We start from the raw sequence: 27966 nt of genomic DNA, 5'->3' as shown, positions 1-27966 counted from the left end.
AGGTTAATTTGAGACTTTTAATTAGGTGTGTTCAACCAAATTGAACTAATCTAAATTATTTGAAATGCCTTTTTAAACTTCCTTTAAAAATGCACTGAGAGACTAGAGAAGATGGAGTTTATAATTTCAAAAGGTGTGAGATACCTTGACAGAGATATCAAATTATGAATGGAATAACTGAGCAAAAAACAAAATGGTCAGTGACCAGGTGACATAGATTTAAGGCAAAGGACAAAAGAACCAGAAGCAACATGAGAGACTATATTTTTACAGAAGGGTTGCTGTGATCTGGAATATGTTGCTTGAAAGTAGAGTGGAAACAGATTCAACACTTGAAAGTGAATTAAGTCAATACCCAAACTGGAAATAATTACAGGCCCACAGAGAAAGAGAGGGGGCATTGAATTGTTGAGTATACCCATGAACTAGCGCAAAGATAATGAGCGAAATGTTCTATTTCATTCTTGGCATGTGCCAGCACAACATACTATATAAATGCTGCAAAAGCAAACACTTTTGAAGACTCCATGAAATGATAGTGGCTTTTAAATACTGACTCGCTCTAATGATTTCAGTCTAGTGCCAAGACACTGGAATAAAATAATGCTGTGGTGAAGGAAGCTGAAAAGATAAATAAATGGAAGTTATAATATCCTTGCAGCAGGACATTATCCTATACTACGCTGCCAAGCAGAATATATTTTCACATTATGCTGGGCTCAATCTTTAATAGTATTGCTGCTGTTGCTGATTCCAGTGGCATGACGGAGCTGTGAATAATGCAGCAACGCAGATACTTCCACAGTGAGCCGAGCATCAAAAGCTAATGAAGATCATCCTTTTCAGAATGCATTCACCGAAAACTGAATGAAACTTGACAAATCCTCTGGAGGATTTCATTGCAAGCCATTGGGAGTAAGCAATCATTCTTGCTTTACTGAAATACATGGACACAGCAGAGTGTGTCTAATAATCAAACTTCTAAGAATAAAATAGAACAGAGATGGTAACAAATAATGAGATACCTTGCCATCGCCATTATAAATCATGTCAGCTCAGCGCTTTAAAATCAGCAAACTGTGGGGTCGTTCTGTAGTACAGGAATGCTACATAATCTAAGCTGGAACTGAAAAGCAGTACTGAAGGAGAGCTACAAAGTTTAAGGTGTCAACTCCAGACAAAACTGTCGGCCCTATCTGCCTCTTTAAGGAATTATCATTCCACCATTACGGCCAAAACATTTCATCAAAACCACTGAGAACAAATTAACTGATTATTCACAGTGATGTTAATTAAGGGATTTTACTTTCCTGTCCATTGTCTTTGCTGACCTAGTAAACACTGTATCGCAAGACTGTCTACAAAACAATGTTTCAGCGACGTTCCATTCTTCCCAAGCCCCTCTTTTTGAATGGCCTATTGAATATCAGTAGTGGGCCATATTCCTAACCTCAGATGAGGTCATGAAGATTGACCAGCTTTTCTGAAACTGAACTCCAACAGAAAGTCAGATTCAGGGTTAAAAGGCGAGAGGAGATGGTTTTACTACTTAAAAAATATCTCCTATGGAATGATCCAGGATTTCAAAATCATTGTTTAATTGTCTACTGTTGACAACTTTCTGTAGTTATCGAGCTTTCCTCTGTTATTTCCAGGCCAACATGATTATACCTAAACTAATTTGCAAGAAGAATGCTCACTCCTTCTGGGCAAGTTTTGATGGAGAATGAAGGAAATATAAAGTTTGAGAAAATCTTTATTTTTGCCAGGATTGCTCAGTTCCTGACCACGTTAGAGCCTTGGTTCAAACATGGATTAAAGAGCTGAACCTCAGAGGTGAGGTAAAAGTGGCTCACCCTAAAGATAATGGGAATCAGGAAAAAGACTATAAAATCGTAAGAAATAGGAACAGGAGTAGGGTGTTTGGCCCATTGAGCCTGCCCCACCAGTCAATAGGATCATGGCTGATTCAACGTTCCTCACACCTACTTTCCAGCCCTTTCTCCATAACCCTTAATTCCTCTACTGACCAAGAATCAATCTGTCTCAGCCCTAAATATCCACAAGGATTCTGCCCTTGTTGCTCTCTGTCAGAAGGAGTTCCAAAGATTCACAGCCCTCTGAGAGAAGACCTCCCATCTCAGTCTTAAATTGGCAATCCTTTATTCTGAAGCTATGGCTTCTGATCCTATACTCTCCCATGAGGGAAAACATTTACCCTGTCAGGCCCTTGAAGAACCCTGTATATTTCATTAAGATCTCCTCTCATTCTTCCAATCTCCAATCAGTAGAAAACATGCCACTAGTCAAGTTACACCTTGAAAAAAGGAATATTATTATGGTTGTCGTAGGCTAATCATTTCAGGCCCAGGACTTCAAGGCAGGAGCTCTTCAGGGAACCACTCACAGCTTTGCAGATACTAGAACAGTCTGTGCCTTGTGCCACAATATCTGGATGATATTGAAGCTTGGGCTAATTGGTGGCAAATAATGTTCATGCCACACAACTGCTGGGCAATGACCATCTCCTTGAAAGAAAATCTAACCACTTCCTCTTAATGCTCAATTTCTGAATCCCAGTCTATTACTACCATGGAGGTCAACATTGAGTAAAAAATTGAACTTGACATGCCATGTAAATAATAGACTAAAGCACAGTTAAGAGGCTTGGAATTCTGTGGGAAGTAACCTTCAGACTCCTAAAGCCTGACCACCATTGCAAGGAGGAGTGTGATGGAATACGGTCCACTTGCCCAGATGGATGCAGTTCCAAAAACACTCAAGAAACTCAAAAGATCAAAGGCAAAGCAACCCACATGATCAGCACTTCATCTAGCACCTATGCATTCACTCCCTCCAGCATAATACCAGTAATATGTACTATCTGCTCGATGGACTGTAGCTAGTCTCCAAAGCTCCATTGGCAGGTCCTTCTAAGCCTGCAATTTCCATCATATTGGTGGACAAGGCAGCAGACTCATGGGAACACCAATGCCTACCAGTTACTTTTCTTGACTTGAGACTATATCATTGTTCCTTCATCAGTACTGGGTCAAAATCTAGTAACTCCCTCATAAAAGCATCCAGTCCACCTGGATTCCAGCAGTTCCAACAGATTCCACCACAATCTGTTCAAGAAAAGTTATGGCTGACCAATAAATGCTAGTCTTGCTTTCATTGCTCATATCTCAAGAAATAATTTTTAAAAAGTAGCTCTTAATTGGTATTCAGTGTGACAACAATTTTGACCCGTGTGTTCTTTAAGATTTAAACAAAATGCCGTTAATAGTTAAAACATGAGGCATATTTTATAGCAATCATCAGTTAGATTCAAGCCATAAGCAGAATTACTCAAATACACTGTGCACAGACATCTTACACAGATCTCACATTTAGGAAGTCTGTGTCAAAATCTTACATGTGTGAAGCTGAACCTTTTAGTTAATTATTTCATTGGATGTGAGCAGAGCCAATATTTGTTGTTCGTTCAACTGAGTAGCTTGCTAGGCCATTACAGTTGGCAGTTCAGAGCCAATCATGTTATTATAGGTCTGAACTGCCATGTAGGCCAGACCAGTTAAGATGGTGGATTTCCTTCTCTAAGAAACATTAGCAAACCAGATGAGATTTGACAACAACCATTCCTGGAACTAGCTTTATTTTCCATGTGTATTTGACAGAATTTAAAATCCATCAGCTGCCATGATGGGATTCAAAAGCAAATCCTCACAACATTAACCTGGGTCTCCGGATTTCAATTCCAGAAACATTCCCACTATGCCTTCAAAATGCTATCATCTTTGTTCATGATCATAACAACCCATTGCTTAAAAAACAGATAAGGAAATGACACTACTTAACTTCTGAGTCTAGGGAAAGCAAGAACATCTGGTGATTCCTCCATCTTAATTGAATTGAAGGTCATTAGAATGAGACCAAGACCCTGTTCTCCTCAGTACCAGTCATTTAAGTCTTCTCTTGCCTGCATAAAAAAAAATCAATATTCAAATAACGAACCATAGCATGATATTAAATGGAATATCCCAACAAATTTGCAAAAAGAGTAAATCCAGTCCATTGTATGATTTTGTGGGGCTAGTTCTTTAACTAGGCCTAACCACATTTGCTTTTGCTTTCCCTTTTTCTAAATATTTCTTGTTTTTAATGTCTATTTTACTTAATGATTAGACTTCACGTTCCAAACCACTTGTAATAAAACATTTCATCTTCAAATAATCTGCTGGTTGTGAGAATTCTTATAATTTTCAACATTGTTAACCTGAGTTGCTGATCCTTTGCAGATACTTTGCTGTACATCCATGTGAACCATTCTCTTATTTAAAACCTCTCATCTTCTATGTCCCTGTTATACGTATCCCAATTTTGTTCTTTTTCTTCATTCCTGCTACCATTCCTGCGAACATTCCTGTATCTTTTCCTTGCCTCTACAATTGTTCCTGAAAGTGCAAGCTTGGAATTTCCTGCATTGCTCCAAATAATTCTTTGCTTTTATAATCACTGTCTTTATTAATGTAATAAAAAAGAAAATGTTGGACACATTCAGTAAGTCTGCTTGGAGTATGATTGGAGAGAGAAACAGAATTGATGTATTAGATTTAACAAAGTGATGGGATCTCTTCCAGAAGCTGGACAACTAGCAAGAGCCCCATGTTATGTCTTTTCAGAAAGTCTTGTTGAATTAAGTGAGTTAATCAGACACTTAATCTGAATAAATCTGTCACTGAGTTAATGCTGGAGGTGGTGACAAGAGTCTTTTAGACTGCAGTGGTAGTTGTGGTGGGGGTGTGCTGTGGGAGCTGAGAGAAGGTCATACTGGGTCATCCTGGAAACTTCTTGCCACAAACCCAATCAGGGCGCAAGTGGAAAGGTAATGGGTTCGCACTCCTATCTCATCTAATGTTCCACCAGTCACCACCAAACCTACCACAGGGGCAGCCATTAATTTCCACCCAATATTTCAGTGTCAGGATCTTTTGTTATCACCTTCCTAATATAGGAACTCAATTAGCTAATTGTTTAAGAACTTTTCAACTTTACCATTTTTGAAACATCAGTGTGCATCTTCAGCCTGGAGCTGGCTCTTTCTCTATTGTGTTAGGAATCTTACCTTTTAGGATATACTCATACTGAATTTTCTTTTGCTCAGTCTGAAGTGAACCACATCAGCCACATACTGCGCAATCCACTAATGCACAAATGTTCCCAATTGATTTCCTAAATATCTATTTAATAATACAATTCCTTGATATATTGGTGTACAACCACCCTTCCCAGTTGTACCTCATTGGGTTATGGTTGTAAAATCCTATAATTAAAGGCAAATTCTAATCTATATCCGAGCAGTTGTTCGCATCTATGACTCGTCTTATATTTCACTTCATCCCACATTTTCTTCTGATTTACAAGCTTCAGATGGTGCCTTTTAATTTCCCTCTCCCCTCACCACAATCTAACCCTGCCAAGAACTGCCAGGCCAAGCAATGGAGGAAGACAAAGAACATCATCAAGTTGAAGTCATGGCATCAGGTGATTTCCCAATCATAGCCACCAGCTCAGATATTGATACTAATGTATATTTTAGACTCTTTGATATATTTCTTTCATAACCTCCGAACAAAGACATTGCCATTTAGAAATTATTGCACACGTACCACTGAGTCAATGGAGAAGAGACAATCCTGACTCCATGTACATAGTATTAAATCACAAAGATGGCAAAAGAAGATGCCAACAGCAGCATAGTTAGAGACCTCCTTGGTGTGTCTGCCTCAGGGCTAATTCACAACAGCTTTTAATACCATTAATATAAGGGTGGTAATTATTTGGGGCAGAAATGAGGACACAATGAATTTTTGGGAGATTAATGACATCCCTTGACCCTATTTAAATATGACTCATGTTGACTTTAAAAATAATTCATTTTTAATTTAGGAAAAGAACAAGCATGCAGGGTTTTTCTTCTATATAGAGTGCAGAAGGCAGCAGTATTTAAGATACTATTTTCCTCTATTTCACAACCTGAACTCTCAGAGGGCATCTGCTGAGGGTTGAGGAAGGGAATGTAATGCATTTGAACTCCTCACACCATCAGAAGGCAGTGGAGGGAACTACATTCCTAAAAATGGGAAACCAGATAGGCATGGATGACCTTACTTCAAAGTTTGTGAGAAGATTTGTAGCTTGGGTGCTCGTTGTTGTGGTTCTGTTCACCGAGCTGGGAATTTGTGTTGCAGACATTTCGTCCCCTGTCTAGGTGACATCCTCAGTGCTTGGGAGCCTCCTGTGAAGGGCTTCTGTGATGTTTCTTCCAGAATTTATTGTGGTTTGTCTCTGCCGCTTCCGGTTGTCAGTTCCAGCTGTCCGTTGCAGTGGTTGGTATATTGGGCCAGGTCGATGTGCTTATTGATTGAATCTATGGATGAGTGCCATTCCTCTAGGAATTCCCTAGCTGTTCTCTGTTTGGCTTGTCCCATAATAGTAGTGTATAAAATGACACAACCTGCTATCCTTAGTAGCCACACATGCAGATGACAAGCAACATGAGTTCGACTGGGACAGCACTACTATTATAGGACAAGCCAAACAGAGAACAGCCAGGGAATTCCTAGAGGCATGGCACTCATCCACAGATTCAATCAATAAGCACATCGACCTGGACCCAATATACCGGCCACTGCAGCGGACAGCTGGAACTGACAACCAGAAGCGGCAGAGACAAACCACTATAAATTCCGGAGGAAACATCACAGAAGCGCTTCACAGGAGGCTCCCAAGCACTGAGGATGTCACCTAGACAGGGGATGAAACGTCTGCAACACAAATTCCCAGCTCGGCGAACAGAACCACAACAACGACCTTACTTCAGATCTAAAGAGGGAAAATTGGGGATGTTGAATAAGAACCTGTTTTAAAGAGTTGAGGTTGGAATTCTAACATTCTAACAAGCTGTGTGCTTCAGGTTTTATTAGTAATGTGGATTAAGTGACTCAAATTCCAAGAGGTCAGGAAACCAAGCAGATCAGGAAGCATTACAAAGTTTTCCAACCCTGCCTGTGGTCCAGGTGGGAATGTTTCCTACCAGCTACCTTTCCATGATCAATGTCCATTTAGTCTTTATGTTTACTCAAGATTTAATGGTCTCCTATTTTTGTAATTTAGTATGAACTACATTTTTTTTTCATTTTCCAGATTTTCCAACTTCTAAAAGTTATCTTTACTCCCTTTCTGAGCTCCTAGTAAAGGTTGCTCCGCTATAATGCGCATTTTGTTAACACAAATTCGCTATTTTGATGAATTCAGGACACAAACTTTTAAGACGTACGTCAGCTATAATACAGTTACATCGCCAACACTTTAAGCATTGTTTCTGAAGCGCGATTTTTCTATAACATGGGTTTGCACAAGGACGCAACCATCACATTATAGAAGAACTACCTATAAATTGATGGACCACGATGTTTGTTTAAGTAGGCAGTAACTAGTATTCAGAATGGAAGATCATTCTGCATTCGAACTACATGGTCCCAATTCCAATCAGACAAAAAAGGTGATATCATTTTCTCCTATTGAGCAATTCTATTTCTAAGTTTAAAAAAAGGCATCACAAATGAATGTAATTTAATCTTCCTCCACCTTAATCTCAGGAGCCATGTTTTCAGCTCTCTGGCGTAATGCCAAAATTCAATTTTACTGCAGAATTTTTGCTTTTACAGGCTGGAAGCCAGGAGGTCTTAAACAAGTTGTACAGTACAACTGTTATCAGAGAGTGTCCCTTATCTCTTCTGGCCTGTGGCTGAGGTTTCTATGATTAAAGAAAGCCATCTGAAAATATGTTCATACTCTCCTCCATCCCATTTCAGATTTGAGCTCTAAAGATTTATTTTAGCATTTATTAGCATACTTTCCAGGCAATAGAACTGGTATTTTCAGTCAGTTGCTCAATGCCTGATGTTTGCATGTTCTTTGCTGAGACAACAAGGAATATGGAAATGGGGCTAATGGTAAATTAGTTACTCTAAAGTTTCAGAGCACAGGAAAAGTAATGGAATGCATTTGAAGTAATTAGCTCATGGGGAAAACAGTTGGGGCTAGATATTAACCTCAAGTGGGACAAGAGTGTGGAATTTGGGGTCCGTTTCGAGATCAGGAAACCAACAGGTAGGGAACCCCCACAAGAAACTGGCGGATGCATTTAAATTGCTTTCTGTAGGTTTCCATCTTTAATCAACACGGTTGACAGATTAGAACCCTGATGGAAATGTGTTGCTGGAAAAGCGCAGCAGGTCAGGCAGCATCTAGGGAACAGGAGAATCGACGTTTCGGGCATTAGCCCTTCTTCAGGAACCCTGTTAATTCTGTGGCATGTGGTTGCATTTGAAGTGGGTCAAGTAAGGGGGCAAAAACTTGGCAAATGGAGTATAATGCGGGAAAGTGCAAAATTGTTCATTTTGGAAGGGGGAACAAAAGAATAGAGCATTATTTGAAATGGAGAAAAACTGCAGAAAGCTGCAACACAAAGTGACTTGGAGGCACGAAACACAAAAGGCTAGTACACAGGCACAGTGGCTAATCTGGAAGGCTAATGGAATATTGGCCCTTATTTCAAAGGGATTGGAGTATAAGAGTAGGGAAGTCTTATTACAACTGTACAAAGTGCTATATAACCTGGAATACTATGAGAAGGTTTGGTCCCCTTATTTAAGAAAACATATTATTCCATTGGAGCCAGTTCAGAGAAGGTTCACTGGGATAAGTCTAGATTAGAGTGGTCCTGGAAAAGCACAGTAGGTCAGGCAGCATCCGAGGAGCAGGAAAATCGATGTTTCGGGCAAAAGTCCTTCATCAGGAATGATCCCCAGTATGGAGTGATTGTTTATGAGCAGAGGTTAAACAGGTTGGGAGTCTACTCTCTGGAACTTAGAGGAATGAGAGGTGATGTCTTTGGAACGTATAGGAACATTAAGGAGCTTAACAGGGTAAATGCTGAGTGGATTTTCCCATCATGGGAGAGTCTCGGACCAGAGAGCATTGTCTCAGAATAAAGGGGCACCAATTTAAGACTAAGATGAGGAGGAATTCCTTCTCTCTTAGAGGGTTGTGAGTTTTTAGAGCTCATTGCCACAGAGAGCAGTGGGGTGAAGTCCTTGTGTATATTTAAGGCTGAGACAGATTCTTGATCTTTAGGGGATTCAAAGATCACAGGAAAGTGGATGTGAGGAATATCAGATCAGCCACAATCCTATTGAATGGTGGAACAAGCTCAAGGCTGAATAATCTAGTTTACCCTTGTTCCTATTTCTTATGTTCTTATTAAAACAAGTTGATTGAATGGGGGTGTGTGGGAAACCAGGGTGGGATGTGCTGAAACAGTACTTGGGGCTGCCGATTTAATAATGGAGTACATTGTATAATCACAGACAAAGTTTTTGATTGTGAGAGTCGGTATTTTATCACAGATGGGCGTTCCAATCACAGAGGGGTCTGACTGGGATGGAGTGCAACAATGGTCAGAAAGCATTCTGGGGCATCAAATCCCAGAGAGGATTCAATCTTGTGAACGGTCCAGTTCCAAATCATGGAACTTGGGAAGTTACCCCTGCTCTTCCTGGAACTCAAACAGTGCTGTGAAGAAACTCACTTTCTCTAAGGAGCTGATTTCCACCTAGGTATTGGATTTCCCAAGGACTAGCAAAGGAAATTAAAGCAGAGGTTATCAGCCTCATTAAAATACCTGCATTCTGAATCCATCTCTGAGGAAGAGGCTGTCTGTCTGTAGGGGCTAATGTAGGGGCTTTCCAGCAGAATAAGCAATAATTAACACTTAGCAGAAGATGCTTTGGTCTTTGATAATACAAAGTGGTTTGTTAAATTCCAGTTACTACATATAGGTTACAGCAACTCTTCGGTATATTAACTATTATTAACAAGAGATCAAGAAATGTGGACCATGTCTTCATTAGTGAACCATGCCAGAGTCCCTAATATCACTCACACTATCAAATATCTCACCCAATCAATGCCACATGTATCAAAGTGGTTAGAGCTTCAGGTCAGGTCAGAGATTTTATATTCACTACTTTGTACTACAATAGCTTTTTAGAATTGCACCTGAACCTCAAGAGAAATCTTAATCGTCATTTTGTGAAACTCTTACATTGCTCAGTTTTATTTGGAACATGCTGGAATGTTGTAATAGTTTCTAAAACAGCCTTCAAAATGCTGTGATAGCTCCTTGCTAAAATTAAGGCACTTCTTGTTCATTGTAGGAGCGTGTTTTGTTTGCTACTCGAAACTTCCAGTTGATCCAGGCTAATGGAAAGTTATTTGATTTGACAAAATACTTTTTTATGTTAGGTGCTGAATGATCCATGTGCTACTGAACGCAATACGCAATACACAATGGGTCATATCATCGACCTGAGTTGATATCCCAACTTTCATCCAAGATTGGACTAAAGATTGCCTACTTGTCATTGTTGCAGACTTTTTGGTGAACATCTGGACCAGGGGCCTTCCTAACTGAAACAACATGCATGAATCCAAGAGTCTTCATAGCCAGCAGTAGAAGGGTTGTTGTTGAAACTGCATCTCCTTTCTCAGCAGTAGATGCTGTATTCTGTGGTTTTAAGGTCTTTAGGCTGCTTAGCAAAGGTTGGCATGTAATGTAAGTGAGGGGTACAGGTGAAAGGTGGGGCTTGGTAATATCGCAAGTGGGTGAGCGAGTAGAGTGCGAAGGTGGGGCCGGTGGTATAGCTGGTGGGCGAATGGGTAAGGTTCTAGATAAGAGTGCAATTTTAAAGAGGTTTGATCAGTGTTGGAAGTTTGGGACTATAAGATCAGGTCACGTCAGGGCAAGTAATTGGGGGTGGTGTATTGAGTCTAAGGGTGTGAAGGATTGGGGAGAATCATGGGTCAGGAGGTTGCTTCGGAGTCGTGTTGGGCTCAGGCTCAAGTAAAGGGGTGTCAGATCCAGGATAATGTTGGTGGGGGACACAGAGGTGTTAAGCAGTGTCTGTGGGGATTGAATGTTAGAGGCATATGTCCTGGGAGAATGCGGGGTCACTTGTGCATGGGAGTTAGGGAAGACAGGGGATCAGTGATAAGTTGAAGGTGGAAGGCCAGTTTGTAACTATTCAGCTGTTAGAGCAGGTTTAATTCCTCAGAATTGCAGTAGGTGCAACACCTGCCCCTTCACCTCCTCCCTGCTCACCAACCAAGGCCTGAATAGTCTTCCCAGGTGAAGCAGCATTTCACCCGTACCTCCTTCAATCCTGTGTACTGTATTCGCTGCACCCAACGTGGCCTACTCTACATTAAAGAAACCAAACGCAGACTGCGAGACCACTTTACGGAACACCTCCAGTCCTTGCACAAGCAGGACCCTGACCTTCCTATACTCGGTCATTTTAACAAAGCATCCTGCTCACATGCCCACATGTCTACCCTAGGCATTTTGCAGTGTTCCACTGAATCACAGAGCAAACTGGAGGAACAACAACTCAGCCTTAGACTTTGCACTTTACAGCCTTCTGGACTTAATATTGAGTTCAACATTTTCAAATCGTGAACCAGCTCCCATCTTTTCCCTTTCTTTTCACTTGTTACATTCTGTTATCATGTTCTCTCTCCTCTCCCCCAATCCCGGGGGACTGTCTGTCCTTTCAAGCCTCGCAGGAGACCATTGTTTTGCCATTCTCACATTCCGATTGCTTAATCTGAACGATCAACATCTTTTCGCCACCAGCACCATACACCCACTACCCCAACACCGCCACCAACACACCCCCCCAACTATAGCATAAATGCTGTCCCCTCCACACTTCACTTCAGCTCTGAGGAAGAGACATCTAGACTCGAAACGTTAGCTTGCTCTCTTTCCATGGCTGCTGTCTGACCAGTTGTGATCTCCAGCATTTGTTGTTTTTAGTATAGTTTCCGACATCAGGAGTAATTTGCTCCTTAATTCCTCAAAACTTTCCGTGCTAACTATTCAGGTAGCTAGTCTATTCTGAATCCATGGCTGTTGTTAACTGTATCCCTGGAGGAAAAAAAGGGCAGCACTTATACGTAACAAAATGTAACCAATATCTGTTAATTTCCCCTTGAATCACCTGATGAAGGAGCATCGCTCCGAAAGCTAGTGTGCTTCCAATTAAACCTGTTGGACTATAACCTGGTGTTGTGTGATTTTTAACTTTGTACACCCCAGTCCAACACTGGCATCTCCCTATCTTGGTGAAGGTTTGTTTTTGCCTTGATGATATGTAGATAGCTGCTGAGTCCCTCTTATTACATTAAGGATCAGTTTAATACTTTCTGTCTGAATTTTGCATTGTTTGTGTTTATTACTGATGAAAAAAAACATTCGAGTGAAATTTAGTGGATATAGCTTGAGTATGCTGGTAACAGTGAAACACTTTACTGTGAAATTAGATTAGCCCTCAGGATGTATATGTGATAAATCGATTAAATTCCAGCTCCAAAATATTAAAGTGGGCTTTAATAGATTTTGAATTGTTTTCGTATGGGTCGTATTTTTTAAACACTGTGCATGTAATGTGATTATTGTTTCGTAAATATTTGATTTGAAATATATTAATGTTGCAACTTTTTAATACACCATTATATTTATTAAACAGTTCTTTTATATTTGTATCTGCTGAATATTTTGCAGGTTGCCAATGTATGCACAATATTATGATATGAGATTGTTTATCAGTTAGTTTATGTTAAATAAATCTTATTTGCAACCTTTTTCATCTTATTTAGACAATGAGTAATGTTATTTGATGATTCCAAAGAAAAATTGCATTGAGGATTTCACTCGTGGTTATTTTGATACCATTGAATATAAATCATGTTTAGATGCTTATTAAACTGACTTTTCAAATAAAATGTAGTTTTATGGTTTTGTTAGAGACAAAGTTTCAAGAAACTTTAAAATGTAATAGCCAGTAAAATTGGCTTCCATAGCATTACTGGATAATGTGTTCTGAAGGCCAGCATAATAAGATGATGGTGGATCCATTCCTAACTATGTCTTCCGTGTCCGAGAACGATTGCAAAGAAGGGTAATAACACGAAAGTGTCATATGTGCACTGGAATCTGAAAGAATTGGCAGATTGCAACAGCAATGAGCATCTAACATTGGATTGATACCCAATCTGCAGTTTTGAACCCAATGCACATGAAGACCCATACTAGCTCTTCTTATAGATACCAGCTTCCAACTTTTATGGGAGGCACTTTTGGGTTTCTTTTCCTGCTACAGAATTGGTGGAAATACTTTATTCTACATTGTTGGAGGAGCTGTCAGAGATTCTCAGTCAGAATGGGATAGTACTCCTTGAGCCTGAAGTTGATTAGCAGCCAGGCAGAGTTCATCATGTTGGTGAATATCCTTCATTCAGGAAGCTCTCACAATGCTTACATCTTGTGCCAGGATGCCATTCCCATTCATGTTTCAGTCAGCATGTCAAACTAGAGAGTTGTTATTCAATGAGAAGAGCTTAATGCTTGACAATGCCTAATCTTCATAATCTCTACATTGACAGCCATATTGCCAAACAGGAACATTGTGGAGTAGACCCACTGGCATTCTCAAAATCATAATTCCACTGCCCAGACTGCACAGGGAGAAAGCTGTCTGTCCTCACTAGAATGCATCGCCTCTACCTTAGTCTACTGCAGCTTTGACGACATAGCATTTGTGAGGGTGAAGCCATTGGATTTCCATAACCATCTCAGGAGGAGCAGAAAGAGCCAGGAAGAAATAAGAAGTTGGGGCATCAAAAATCTCCAGGTTACCATTTCTCCACATATCTTCACTTCACCATCAATCTGTCACAAATTATCATTCTAGCTCCTTGGCCATAGTCATGAAATAAAAGCCAGCACAACTCAACTAATCCATGCCAACTTTGTCAAAACAAAGTTGCCAATGATAGATGTGCACATAAATAGTCACCTGCTTTCACTGAGTGCCTATCAGCCACATACCTTGGAGGTTCTCCTATTCAGTGCCACTCCAGTGACTACAGCATGGCTGGTGGAAAGCTGTTGAGTTTCAATGGAGCAGATAACACATAGCCTTTCAGTAATCTGAGGTTTTTGGACTCTGAGCTAAACTTGCATTGAACAAGTAGAGATCTCAAGACATAGATCTGAGCTTCCAGTTTTGCACTTAGACATTGAGTGCTTTCATGGAAGCTGAGACATAGGTCATCTGTTTTTGCAGCACACATAAGTGTTCGTATAAATTTGGTGATTATGTTCACAGAAGAATAGGCTCCAAGTTCTGTGTGAAATCTGGTACCAAGTCGGAACCAGATACATAAAAGCTCCTTTGACAGTCACAACATGGATGGAAGTCAGGAAGTGTCAGATCAAGGGATCCGAAGGCATCTGCTTTTCTCCTCACTCTCTTCATTGCCACACACTTCTGACTGGTCAATTGAGAAATATGGGCTTTTTGAAAGCATAACCATACAAAAATAGTGTTGGAGTGGCTGAAGAGGAGAGGTGGCTGGAGATCAAGAAGCATGTGGTTAGATCATTTAAAAGGGAGGCAATGGCCTAGTGGTGTTATTGCAAGACTACATATCCCACAAAACTCAGCTAATGTGCTGGAGAATGGGTTCAAAACCCACCACTGCAGCTGGTCCTATTTGTATTCAATAAAATCTAGAATTAAGAATCAAATGATGACTGTGAGTCCATTGTCAATTGTTGGGAAAATCTATCTGGTTCACTAAGGAAAAAGAAATCTGTCATCCTTATCTAGTCTGGCCTCCAGGTGACCCCAGACACACATCAATGTGGTTGACACTTAACTGTCCTCTGGATAATAAGGAATGGGCAATAAATGCTGGCCTATCCGGTAATGTCCTCATTCTGTGAATGAATAATTTGCAGGGTAGACTTCAAACCAGATAACACAATGAAGGTGAAATTAGATTTGGAAAGATACGTAATGTACATCCCTGGTTTATTCCATTATTCTTGCTGCAACACTCTGAAAATTGGTCAATCAAATATTCACCAAAGGAGAGGACATGAAGATCTGCCTGACACCACCTCATCCTTTTGGTACTCCTTTCTGTTATGTGCTACCTTTCCTGCAAGACAGAAGGAAGAGTATCAGGGAGTGTACTGTAATGTACTGATACACTTGTCTTTGATGAACAGCTGGCAGTACCTGAATCGATGAGATGCGCAGCAGTTGTAGCTGATAGGCACTCAGTGAAAACAGGTGACCATTTATGTGCATATCTATCATTGGCAACTTTGATTTGATAAAGTTGGCATGGATTAGTTGACTTGTGCTGGCTTTTATTTCATGACTGTGGCCAAGGAGCTAGAATGATAAATTGAGGTGCTGCTTCTGAATGTGAGGTGCATATACTATTTGCCAGAAATTCTTGAACAATACATTGAAAAATGTGTGAGATTAGTGGTGCCATTTGTTGCAGCACCTGTTTGTAGTCACTCCTAGCAGGAGAGCTGCTGTCATGGCATGCCCCACTCTACTGTCAGGTGCCAGAATTACAGATGGACTGTAGTTCACCTGCAACCACTCTCTATCAAACTGTCATTTAATTGTGCCGAGGTCAAGACTTCTTTCTCCTGCCCTCACTTTCCACTCGAGAGGAGGTCTCTATATCTTTATAGCTCTGATATAATTGCTAAAATAATGACATTTTCTTTCCTGAACATCACTTTTTTAGAGTTCTTTATTCCCTTACAATTTCAAATAACACTTAATTTATCTTTGGGTCAGTATATGGAAATTTTAATAAATGTTTTTAGATCTACATTTTAAAGGTCTCTAGTTTCTTTAGATATGTCCAGGCTTCTGAGACATACAGAAAAGTTAATTGGATATTAACCATGAGTTTACTACTGTTCAGATTGTATGAGTTAACTGGACATTCACACATGCTCCTGTTAAATTGACACGTACCTTTGGTCATATGTCCCACGTCTGACTATCAATAAACTGCAGTCTCTGAGCCATTAGCTTTCAACTGTTATATGGCTTTTGTTCCAGACAGTGGTGGTACTTGGTGGATTACTGAGGAATTGAGGGCATTCAAGTCCAGAGAATCTTGGATGAGGAATACTTCACAACCTTCTCTCCACGTGATCACTGTTTGTTTCCCAGTCTGGGATCAATTCCCTTCCATGCTTGGTGTGTGCCTGAGTGCCTTGATGCTCCTGAAGAAACCATCTATATAGGTTTCCTGCACACTTTCCACACATCATTTAGTCCTCATGGCAAAACTAATTCATAGCTGTTTTTGGATTAGTGGTGCTGCAAGAGCACAGCAGTTCAGGCAGCATCCGAGGAGCAGCAAAATTGACGTTTCAGGCAAAAGCCCTTCATCAAGAATAAAGGCAGAGAGCCTGAAGCTTGGAGAGATAAGCTAGAGGAGGGTGGGGGTGGGGAGAAAGTAGCATGGAGTACAATGGGTGAGTGGGGGAGGGGATGAAGGTGATAGGTCAGGGAGGAGAGGGTGGAGTGGATAGGTGGAAAAGAAGATAGGCAGGTAGGACAAGTCATGGGGACAGTGCTGAGCTGGAAGTTTGGAACTAGGGTGAGGTGGGGGAAGGGGAAATGAGGAAACAGTTGAAGTCTACATTGATGCCCTGGGGTTGAAGGGTTCCGAGGCGGAAGATGAGGCGTTCTTCCTCCAGGCGTCTGGTGGTGAGGGAATGGTGGTGAAGGAGGCCCTCAGCAGAGTGGGAGGGGGAGTTGAAATGGTGGGCCACAGGGTGGTGTGGTTGATTGGTGTGGGTGTCCCAGAGATGTTCCCTAAAGCGCTCTGCTAGGAGGCGTCCAGTCTCCCCAATATAGAGGAGACCGCATCGGGAGCAACGGATGCAATAAATGATATTAGTGGATGTGCAGGTAAAACTTTGATGGATGTGGAAGGCTCCTTTAGGGCCTTGGATGGAGGTGAGGAAGGAGGTGTGGGCGCAGGTTTGGCAGTTCCTGTGGTGGCAGAGGAAGGTGCCAGGATGGGAGGGTGGTTTGTAGGGGGGTGTGGACCTGACTAGGTAGTCACGGAGGGAACGGTCTTTGCGGAAGGCGGAAAGGGGTGGGGAGGGAAATATATCCCTGGTGGTGGGGTCTTTTTTGGAGGTGGTGGAAATGTCGGCGGATGATTTGGTTTATGCGAAGGTTTGTAGGGTGGAAGGTGAGCACCAGGGGCGTTCTGTCCTTGTTACGGTTGGAGGGGTGAGGTCTGAGGGCAGAGGTGCGGGATGTGGACAAGATGCGTTGGAGGGCATCTTTAACCACGTGGGAAAGGAAATTGCGATCTCTAAAGAAGGAGGCCATCTGGTGTGTTCTGTGGTGGAACTGGTCCTCCTGGGAGCAGATACGGCAGAGGCTGAGGAATTGGGAATACAGGATGGCATTTTTGCAGGAGGTAAGGTGGGAAGAGGTGTAATCCTGGTAGCTGTGGGAGTTGGTGGGTTTGTAAAAAATGTTAGTGTTAAGTCGGTCGTCATTAATGGAAATGGAGAGGTCCAGGAAGAGGAGGGAGGTGTCAGAGATGGTCCAGGTAAATTTAAGGTCAGGGTGGAATGTGTTGGTGAAGTTGATGAATTGCTCAACATCCTCGCGGGAGCATGAGGTGGTGCCAATGCAGTCATCAATGTAGCGGAGGAAGAGGTGGGGAGTGGTGTCGGTATAATTACGGAAGATCGACTGTTCTATGTAGCCAACAAAGAGACAGGCATAGCTGGGGCCCATACGTGTGCCCATGGCTACCCCTTTGGTCTGGAGGAAGTGGGAGGATTTGAAGGAGAAATTGTTAAGGGTGAGGACCAGTTCGGCCAAACGAATGAGAGTGTCGGTGGAATGGTACTGTGGGGGACGTCGGTAGAGGAAAAAACGGAGGGCTTGGAGGCCCTGGTCATGACGGATGGAGGTGTAGAGGGATTGGATATCCATGGTGAAGATGCGGCATTGGGGGCCGGGGAAACAGAAGTCTTGGAGGAGGTGGAGGGCGTGAGTGGTGTCTCGAATGTATGTGGGGAGTTCCTGGAGGGATAGGACAGTGTCAAGGTAGGTAGAGATGAGTTCAGTGAGGCAGGAGCATACTGAGACAATGGGTCGGCCAGGGTGGTCAGGCTTGTGGATCTTGGGAAGGAGGTAGAACCGGGCAGTGTGGGGTTCCTGGACTATGAGGTTGGAAGCTGTGGATGGGAGATCTCCTGATGTGATGAGGTTCTGTATGGTCTGGGAGATGATGATTTGGTGATGGGGGGTGGGGTCATGGTCGAGGGGGCAGTAGGAAGAGGTGTCCTCGAGTTGGCGTTTGGCTTCAGCGGTGTAAAGGTCAGTGCGCCAGACTACCACTGCACCCTCTTTATCTGCTGGCTTGATGGTGAGATTGGGATTGGAGCAGAGGGATTGGAGGGCTGCGCGTTGTGAGGGTGAGAGGTTGGAGTGGGGGACGGGGGTAGACAGGTTGAGGCGGTTAATGTCCCGGCGGCAGTTGGAAATGAAGAGGTTGAGGGCGGGTAATAGGCCAGCACGGGGTGTCCAGGTGGATGCAGTGTGTTGGAGATGGGCGAAGGGGTCCTCGGAAGGTGGGCGGGAGTCCTGATTGTGAAAGTAAGCTTGGAGGCGGAGGCAGCGGAAGAAGTGTTCGACGTCACGGCGTGTATTAAATTCATTGATGCGTGGACGGAGGGGTATGAAGGTGAGTCCTTTGCTGAGGACTGATCGTTCATCCTCAGTGAGGGGAAGATCTGGAGGGATGGTGAAAACTCAGCAGGGCTGGGAGCTGGGATCTGGTGTGGGTGTGGAGCTGGGAGTGGGGGCGGAGCCAGTAACTGGAGTGGGTGTGATGGTGGGGGGAATGGGGGTGATGTCATGAGCAGGGGTGGTGCTCTCCTCAGGGTTCTGGGGGCTCGGAATGGTGACAGTGGGATATGTGGGGGGGGTGTCAGCAGAATGCAGGTGAGTGGCGTTGGTGGGGGCGGAAGTGATGGCAGACATGGCAGTAGGGGTGGCGGACGTCACTGAGCGTGTGACATCAGCGATGATGTGAGGGGCGGAAGCGATGTCACGTGTGATGTATGAGGAATTGTGAGGGGCGGAAGTGGTTGTGGGAGTGGCTGTGATGGGGCGGAAGTGACATCATCAATCAGCGTGGGGGTGGCAGCTGCACCAGCCGCATGGCTAATGGAGGCCAACTAGTTCCAGAGGCCGGAGGAATCTTCTGGAATGTTTGAGGAGCACTGGTTATGGAGGTGGGTAGATAAAAGTTTGTTGTACTTACAGTTTTTGATGTTTGAGATGGAGTTGAAATATTGTTTGTTGAGAGTATGAATTCTCCTGAGGATGTAGTACAGAGTGGCTCCTTTGCAATTCTGAGAGAGTGTGGCCCTCAGCTGAGGCAGGGCTGACTGTAGAGAGGTTAGGTGCCGGCACATTGCTGCAAGCGTGGAGCGGATGATCTTGAAGGAGAACTGTTGCTGGTGTTTTTGAATCTGTAGTCTGTACTGTTTGTCCTGTTCGGGTCCAAACTCTGCTGGTTTAAAGGTGGTCTGGAGTCCGTGTGGGATGAGTTGGTTATGGAGGCAGGCACTGAGGAAGCAAATGTGGCTGTGGTAGCGAGTTTGTTTCAGGACATGGTTGAAGAGCTTCAGGGCAGAGGAAATGACCTGGGAGTTGCAGTGGGAGAGGGACTCCCTGAGATTCTTGTAGAGAGAGGAGGAAAACGTTTTCAAGGCAGGCATCCTTGCAAGAGGATTCACAGTAGGGTTAAAATCAACTAGGTAAAAACAATGACTGCAGCTGCTGGAAACTAGATTTTGGATTCGCGGTGCTGGAAGAGCACAGCAGTTCAGGCAGCATCCGAGGAGCAGCAAAATTGACGTTTTGGGCAAAAGCCCTTCATCAGGAATAAAGGCAGAGAGCTAGATGTTACACTGAATTTTTGGATCACCCAGGCAGTATGGACATAATGTCGCTCCTGGTGCAGTCACTGACTGGAAACAGCTATCTTGGTGGGGTCTTTGAGACCCTTGAGATTAATTTTATTGTGGAATTGCTTGTGTTGTTCCCATGTTTGCACAGCTCTCAGTATTTGAACTGGGAATAAGTTTTGTTCTTGTCTTGTTAGTGGAAATAACATTTCGATTTATATAAAATGCAACAGTCAGAAGATCAGGTAGTTATTTTGGAAAGAGTAAGATTCAGGGGCCTCTCTCTCTGCTGACTATTTTGAGGGTTTTTTTGTTTTTCTTCCAGACTTACAGCAGTTATGGTGTTCCAATTTATTTTTTTCAAAGTTGACTATTCAATATTCACTATTAAGTGCCACAAAGTATTGTGCCAGTATTAGCGGATTAAACTCTCCCAAGAAAAATCAATGTCAAGTGCCAGTCTTGAGAAAAAGTGTTCAGAAGAATGAAAGGAATCCATGACAAGAAAATAGCTAAAAGGAAATAGGCTCTTTTGTACATTTTGTGAAAATCTAAAATACCTAAAGAATAATGACGACATATGAACAAGTCTGAGATTTGATTTCACAAGTGATATATTTGCACACCATTTGTGTTTTGGTATGTACTTAAAATGTTCAACCCTCCTGGTATAGATTGGTGTTTTAACCACTGTCATTACAAACAGATGTCTTAATTTATGAGGTTATTCCAGTTTTGGAAACAAAACAAAGGCAGAGGTGAAGTTAATCGCTGGTAATAATGCTCGCTGGGCAGTTGTTAAAGCAAGTAATATATTCGCTGGAATTTAGAATGAGAGATGCTCTTATTGAAATACACGATCATAAGGAAACTTGAAAGGGTGGTAACCAAGTGGATGTTGCCTCTTGAAAGGGAGTCTAGAACAAGAGGATACATTTTAAGAGTAAGAGGTCTCTCTTCTGAAACAATGAGGAGGGGATTTTTTTTCTTTCTGAGAGTCATTTAGTCTGTGGAATTCTATTTCGGAGATAGAAATGGAGACTGGGTCATTGAATTGACTCAAACCAAAGTTAAATGATCTTTTATATAAAAGGGTGTCAAAAGAACTGGCAGAAAAGTGAAGTTAAGTCCTCTATCATATTAGTCATGACCTTATTGAGTGGTTAGTAGGCTCAAAGTGCTAATTGGCCTACTCCTGCTCTTAAGATCCATTTTCTCAGAAATATCAGTGATAATTGGAGGAGCAATTGAATTAGAATTGACTGTTTCATTCACTACTTACTAACTTAGTCTACACTGTGATAAGTAGAAGTTTGCTGTGCCATTGGATTTAACTACAGAGTAAAGTGAATAGTTGTGATTGCCATTAAGATAATGTTTCTGAAGGAGTTAATGTTGAAGCTGCATAAAGCATTATCCATTCAGATGATGGAATAAGTGGGGAATGCAGATGCTGGAGATCAAAGTTGAGAGTGTGGTCAGGCAGCATCCGAGGAGCAGGAGAATCAACATTTCGAGCATAAGCTCTTCACCAGGAATGAAGAGCTTCCTGATGGAGGGTTTATGCTTGAAACATCGATTCTCTTGCTCCTCAGATGCTGCCTGGCCGGCTGTGCTTTTCCAGCACCACACTCTTCGACTCTATTCAGATTATGCCACAAAGTCATTGGGTGGAGAAGAAGCAATTTGACACTAAGTTCAAATTGATAAAATGATAAAATATATGTTGTGGTGGAAGACAAATGTCTATTTTCATTAAGCCTCAATGGTGGTTTATCACCTGCCATTGTGACTCAGAAAGACATTTAGACTCAGCGCAGCATCACATTTTCTAGGGCAATTAGGGATAGTGTCTAGCCAACAATATAGAAAATTGATCAAGTAGGTTCTGTGCACAAAGTGAATTTCTGGCCCTGTTGAAAACTCTCTCAGTATGCATGTGCAAATGCCCCAGCCAGTACTGTTGGTGACATCATTGCATCCCAATCGTTCATATCTGTTGTGCTGATTTGGGTGCTGCCAACTGTTTTACTATTTCACAAACTGTACATGTGCAGCACTTTTGGTGTGCAAAATGTGAGCCATTTGAGGGCATCAAGAGATTTTGCCATGCTCAAAAAATGCAGGTTGTTGGAGGTCAATCATCTCAACGTCAGGACATGACTGCAGAGATTTATTAGGGTGGTGCCTTCGGCTCAACCATCTCCAATTCCTCATCATGACCTACTTTACATGATAAAATCAGAAGTGTGGAAATTCACAGTGGTCAGCACTATTGCCAACTCCTCAGTTACTGAAGCAGCCCATATGTAGCAAGATGTAGGCAACATGCAGGCTTCGCTGATAAGGGGCAAGTAACATTCACACCATACAAATGCCTGTCATAACAGTCAGCAACAAAACTGGTCTAAGCATCATCCTTTGGCATTCAATTGTACCATATATCATTGAATCTACCTCTGTTAAAATCCCTAGAGATTACCATTGTTCAGAAACTGAACTGGACTAGCTATGTAAGTACTCTGGCTACAGAGCAGGTTAAAAGCTATAGATTCTGTCGCAAGAAATTCAATCCTGTTTCCCCAAAGCCTGTTCACCATCAAGGCACAAGTCAGCAGTATGATGGAATTTTCTTCACTTGTCTGGGGCGGGGGGAAGTGGTGCTCCAACAACATTCAAGAAACTTGATATCAATTAGGACAAGAAGCCCATTTGATTGACAACCCATCCATCATTTCAAATCCTTACTCCGCTGACTATTGATGCACTGTGCAGCAGTATATACCATTCATAAGCTGCACAGTAGTAGATCACCAAGGCTTCTCCACAGCACCTTCCAAACCTGTCGCCACTACCATCTAAACGGACAAGATGGAAAGACTGCCACCTACACGTTCCCCTTCAGATCACCCAACATCTTGAACATCACTGTTGCTGGATCAAAATCTGTATGGATAATCATGGGCTGCAGAGGTTCAGAAAAGACTGCTTACTTCCACCTTGTCCAGAGCAATTATCTCATTATGAAAAAACAAAAGCAAAAACATGAATTATCCAACTCTCTTGTCTTCCTATTCCTAGTTGTCTGTTCCTAATAAGTCCCAACTACCACAGAGGTATGTCATAACATAGCCCAAAAGGTTGAATAAAACATCATAGTTGTGTCAGAAAGATCCCTACTCTAATCTACCAGTGGTTAGTACCACAACATTTGACCATGTTTGCCCCAACTCAATGATTCTGCTTCTTTGATATAGTTCATTACACTGTTCTGATAGGCTGATTTGCTGCCTTTTTGGATCAGTGATGAAGGGAGTGAGAAGGGGGTTAAGAAGAAATTGATTAAATTACTCTTTGGCCTTTAGTTTTATGAATAGTGTTAAAATTGATCGATCTGTCAATAATATTCTACTCTACACCATACTTACCTGGTTTTTCTATTTTAATATGCCAGGAGAGCCATTCATTGAAGCAGCGTAGGAATAAGTGGAATTCACAAGGCACCTAGTATCAGGTTACAAAATGGGCATAACCTCATTTGTAATTTTCTGCTAACTTAGCAGCTTCTTTAGGCTATCAATGTTTCATTAAATTAAAGTGGAAGGATTGATTCCAAGGCCTCATTGACAAGCTCCTGCAAGATTAATATACTAACACTCATGGTCACAGCAACATGAGGATGTCATCGAGCAGTGGGAAATGTGACATGCTAAAGAATAGGCAAGATTTAAAAATGGGTTAAGGAAATGGAGTATATGTAAATTGCATTTCATTGTCTGTGAATATTTGTCTAAAATGAGCCCAAATTACTTTTCTACATGAGCCAACTACAATGTGGCCATTTGCAGGTTTATGTTTTCCAGCTGCAGCTCCATTATTGGGCAAATGCATCCAATATAACAATCACGTATGAACTACAAACACTAGCAATCTAATCCCAAATGGTAAGTATGTAAAGTTGTATAAAGTGATCAAACTATTTGCCCCCTTCTGACAAAGTAAAATAAATCGCTCATTGCAGTTTTGTTGAGTTCTGAGGTGACATTTGAACAAAGTCTCTTTTATATTTTATATAAGACAAAGATTGACCTTCATGCTGCACCTGCACATCTTGTATTGTTATACTTATAGATTTCAATTGATTTGAAATGAATTTTCAACAGACGAAAGATTGGGGAGTGACAAATTGGATTGTGCTGTGACTTGGATGCAGGCATTGTGATTCCAGATCAGTCTGCATGAGTCCTGGCAGAGATAAGCAGTATGTAAATTTTATAGTTTTCAAGGATGCACAAGTGGTGTGATTGAATGTTTTGTGGCTCAGCACCGAGATCCTCAGAACTTCACTCCTGACATTAACTCCCATGGTCATCTGTTCAATTGCTTTTTGACTTTGTGGTTCTCTTTGCATATACAAGGACATTTCCCTCCCTTTCAATTTCTTCCACAGAGAACTCCAGTGCAGCAGTCAAAAGCTTTGCAGCCAATATTCTCCTCAGTTCTGTCAGTCTTTTAGAGACCATATTCTTTACAAGAACATCTCCCTGCACTTGTTGCCCCTTAAGAGGAAGGGTTATCTTTAACCTGTGTTTGCTGCACACAGTATTGGCCCCCAGTTAAAGTCTCTGGTCAATGACCAACATGGTTAGTGCTGACTGAATGCAGAGGTCATTCAAAAAAACAGACATCATGATGATGTCATTTTCCCTGTGTTGTTAACATTGCAAATTGCAATCACCAATTGCATTTTCATGGATTTTTCGGTTTAGTGCCATCACTATCACACACTTTGCTTTTAGTTCCTCAGCCATGGTGAGAACAATTCAGTGAGGTTTGAAAGCAGAAAATGAAATTCAGCTTGCAAAGGAGCTCATTATAAGTCTTCTCTCCCTCATTGCGAAGCAGGTAAGATAACTTTGATTGAAAATGGCTAAAACTGTCTTGGTGCGACCAACACTGTGAGGAAGCTAATGAGAATCTTGTCAGTGAGGATACAATAGATGAAATAAAACAGGGCAGAAGCATTGAGACAGGTGAAATGCACAGCATAGAAAACTCAGCAAAGATTAGAGGACAAAAGAAGACAGTAAAATACATTATTCTAGATAAATGTAGAAACTATCTAACACCAAATAGAAAAATACGGATAGCCACTGTCCACAGACAGAAAATTAATCATGTATTTTACAATACTTGACATTTTAGCCATAAAAGTATTTTGAGATTTTTTTTGGATTCTTTATTTCTCTGCAGTAAAAAAAAAGCCTGGTAGCTTTTCTTTGAATTATGTGACAGATTCCATCTGAATATGACTAGAAATACCCCCCCACTCTTTTCATAGGCCCTCTTATGTCCACAAGCAAGATTCTAAACTGGCAGCATGATTCAAAGGATCATGTAGGCCTTTCTACAAACATCCCTCAAGTTGACTTCATTGGCAGCCAGGGAATGGAAAGACTTCAACAGGAATGGAGAAAAATATTTGAATCAGTTTGAAGTAATTGGGTTGGACTGTTTGGGAAAAGTGGAGGCAATTTCAGGAGTGATTCTAATTGAAGTCTATATATCATCTGACAGGGAAAGGCTAAATGAATATAGAAGCAGTTGTAAATTGGTAGGAAGTAGAGCTATTCAAGTTATAGAGTACTTCAGATATTTTGGGCTTGGCTAAGTTTTTTTGTGTACATAGGAAGAAACTGGAGCTGTGAAAAACAAAATCCTGTGCTATCTCAATGACAGACAATATGGTCAGGTGATGACACAGTTTGCACTTCAAACAGAGTACAGCATTAAAAGCATAAGTAGCAATTAGATCATTGTCATAATTCTCCACTCAAGAAGCTTTGGAAGGGTATGCTGAAGAGGAAAAAAGTGATGGAGGTGTTATCCAACAATGCCGATTTTGGGATTGAGGCATTTATCAGTTCCTTTGAATTTACAGAGATTTCTCTTCAGCTGAGTATCTATTTTCAGAAACCAAAGCAGTGATTTTTTTTCCAGACAGCATAGACATGAAAGTGTCTCCAAAGTAGGGAACATGGGCTAGAAAACTGCAACACCAATAAAGGAGTTAAAGCTTGTGCTCAGAATGGCTACCCAGAGGATTGTTAAGTAGCTGATTGCCACTTAAATTGCCTGCTGGTGCTCATTAAGGAGGTTGCTTGGCATTTTGATGGTTAGCTCTTGACCTAATACCCTTTCCTCACAGCAATCATCTAACTGGGAGTAAACAAGACATTGATGTAGATTTCAAGCACGACTTCAAGCAATACTTATCATTTCATGTTCACTTGCCACTGGAGCAGTGAACAGGAACTCTGAAATTACAGTGGGTGATTTTCTGGGACACTTCACCAGCTCTAACAATATTTATTGTGAAAATCATTAAAGACCTCTCCTAAAAAGAATAAGTCATGTCATTGAACACCTCCTTGGAGTCATCAGGAGATAGTGAGTGAGTGGTTATGTTCTTTGAAGGGAGGGTCCATGGTCTGGACCAGGAATAGGAAACCATTATGAGGCCAGTCAGAGTGACACCAACTTCTGCAGCAAAAAAAGGGATTGCAGATTGAGGTGGTGAGCTTTCCAAAGTAAAAGGACATCCTTTCTCCAGTAGGAACTGCAATGCCATGTTTGAGAATCTGTACATTCGCCCCCTTAGACCCTGAACCATCCTGCAATGTGTTGTGAATCGATGAACTCCGCAACTTCAATGTAATGAGGTGCAAGGAGCCGACTTATACTCCGTTATCAATATTGCAATTAAGCAGCATAAGTACAAAACATGTTGGAATCACTCATAAAGTCCCTTTGGATTATCCACTCAGTAGATGGCAATTGACTCTAGAGTTCAAAGCTGATTTCATGATGATAGCAGTTGTCATGTTTATACAAATGTCGGTAAGACCTGATATATATAGTATTTAAACTACTAATTACAAGAGAAAAATGATAATTGCATTACTGTGTTAAACCTTGAGTAGAAAGCATTATCTATTTTAAACAGCTCCTATTCACATTGTGCACTATGTCTTATTACTTTGTAGGGATAGGGTTTAGCTGGAGAATTTTTCAGAACATGCAGCCAGGATTCAGTCAGGGGCATCAGCTTTTACATGTCTGTTGTGTTCAGTTGCTCTTAATGACCACATGGAGTGAACTAAATTGACTGCACACTAATTCCTTGATGACAGAGAACTCAGTAGGAAACCAAGGAAGCTCATCCACTTGACTTTTCTTTTAGATTAAGATGCTTTCAGACAATTCAGTTACTTTTAACTTTCATGCTAGGCTCCATCACCATTCAAGATGAGAATGTTCATGGAGCTTTGTTTCCTCATCATCGACCTTAGATTTGCAAGCCCTTTGTTTTATTTCTGGTTAAATTGTAAGGTATTAAGTACAGCCATTATTTCATTATTACTTCAAAAATGTAATCTTTAGACATTTCTGACAATAGTCAAGGTTAATGCAAGCTGATCACAGACAAGAAAAGTAGGCAGATTTCGAGGTGAATATGTTTGCATATTATGGGGATAAATTATAATCAAAAGGCAATTAGTTTTGTACTGTACATGAATACAAAAAGGCTATTGCATAATAAATGAAATACCTATGAAGAATAATGTATTTATCTAGTTCAATAATTCATTATGTTTTGGGAGAGATGGGAGGAAGGTTTTCCTTGAAATATGTAGAACTGATGGGCTGAAACCTACTTATTTTGGCTAAATATGAAAGCAGTTTTGAACTGTGCAGTCAGTTGTAAACTAAGAGAAAGTGAGGACTGCAGATGCTGGAGCTCAGAGTCAAGAGTAGTGTGCTGGAATAGCACAGCAGATCAGGCAGCATCCGAGGAACAGGAGAACCAATGTTTCGGGCATAAGCCCTTCATCAATTATTTTTATTGATTATTATTATATTATTAATAAATATTAAATTATGATGAAGGGCTTATGACTGAACCGTCAATTCTCCTGCTCCTTGGATGCTGCCTGTCA

This window comes from Chiloscyllium plagiosum, unplaced genomic scaffold (genome assembly GCF_037043375.1).
Source record: "Chiloscyllium plagiosum isolate Xiang-an unplaced genomic scaffold, Cpla_swu_hap1 HiC_scaffold_15, whole genome shotgun sequence".
In the NCBI taxonomy this organism is placed as follows: Eukaryota; Metazoa; Chordata; class Chondrichthyes; order Orectolobiformes; family Hemiscylliidae; genus Chiloscyllium; species Chiloscyllium plagiosum.
This window is presented reverse-complemented; position numbering follows the sequence as displayed.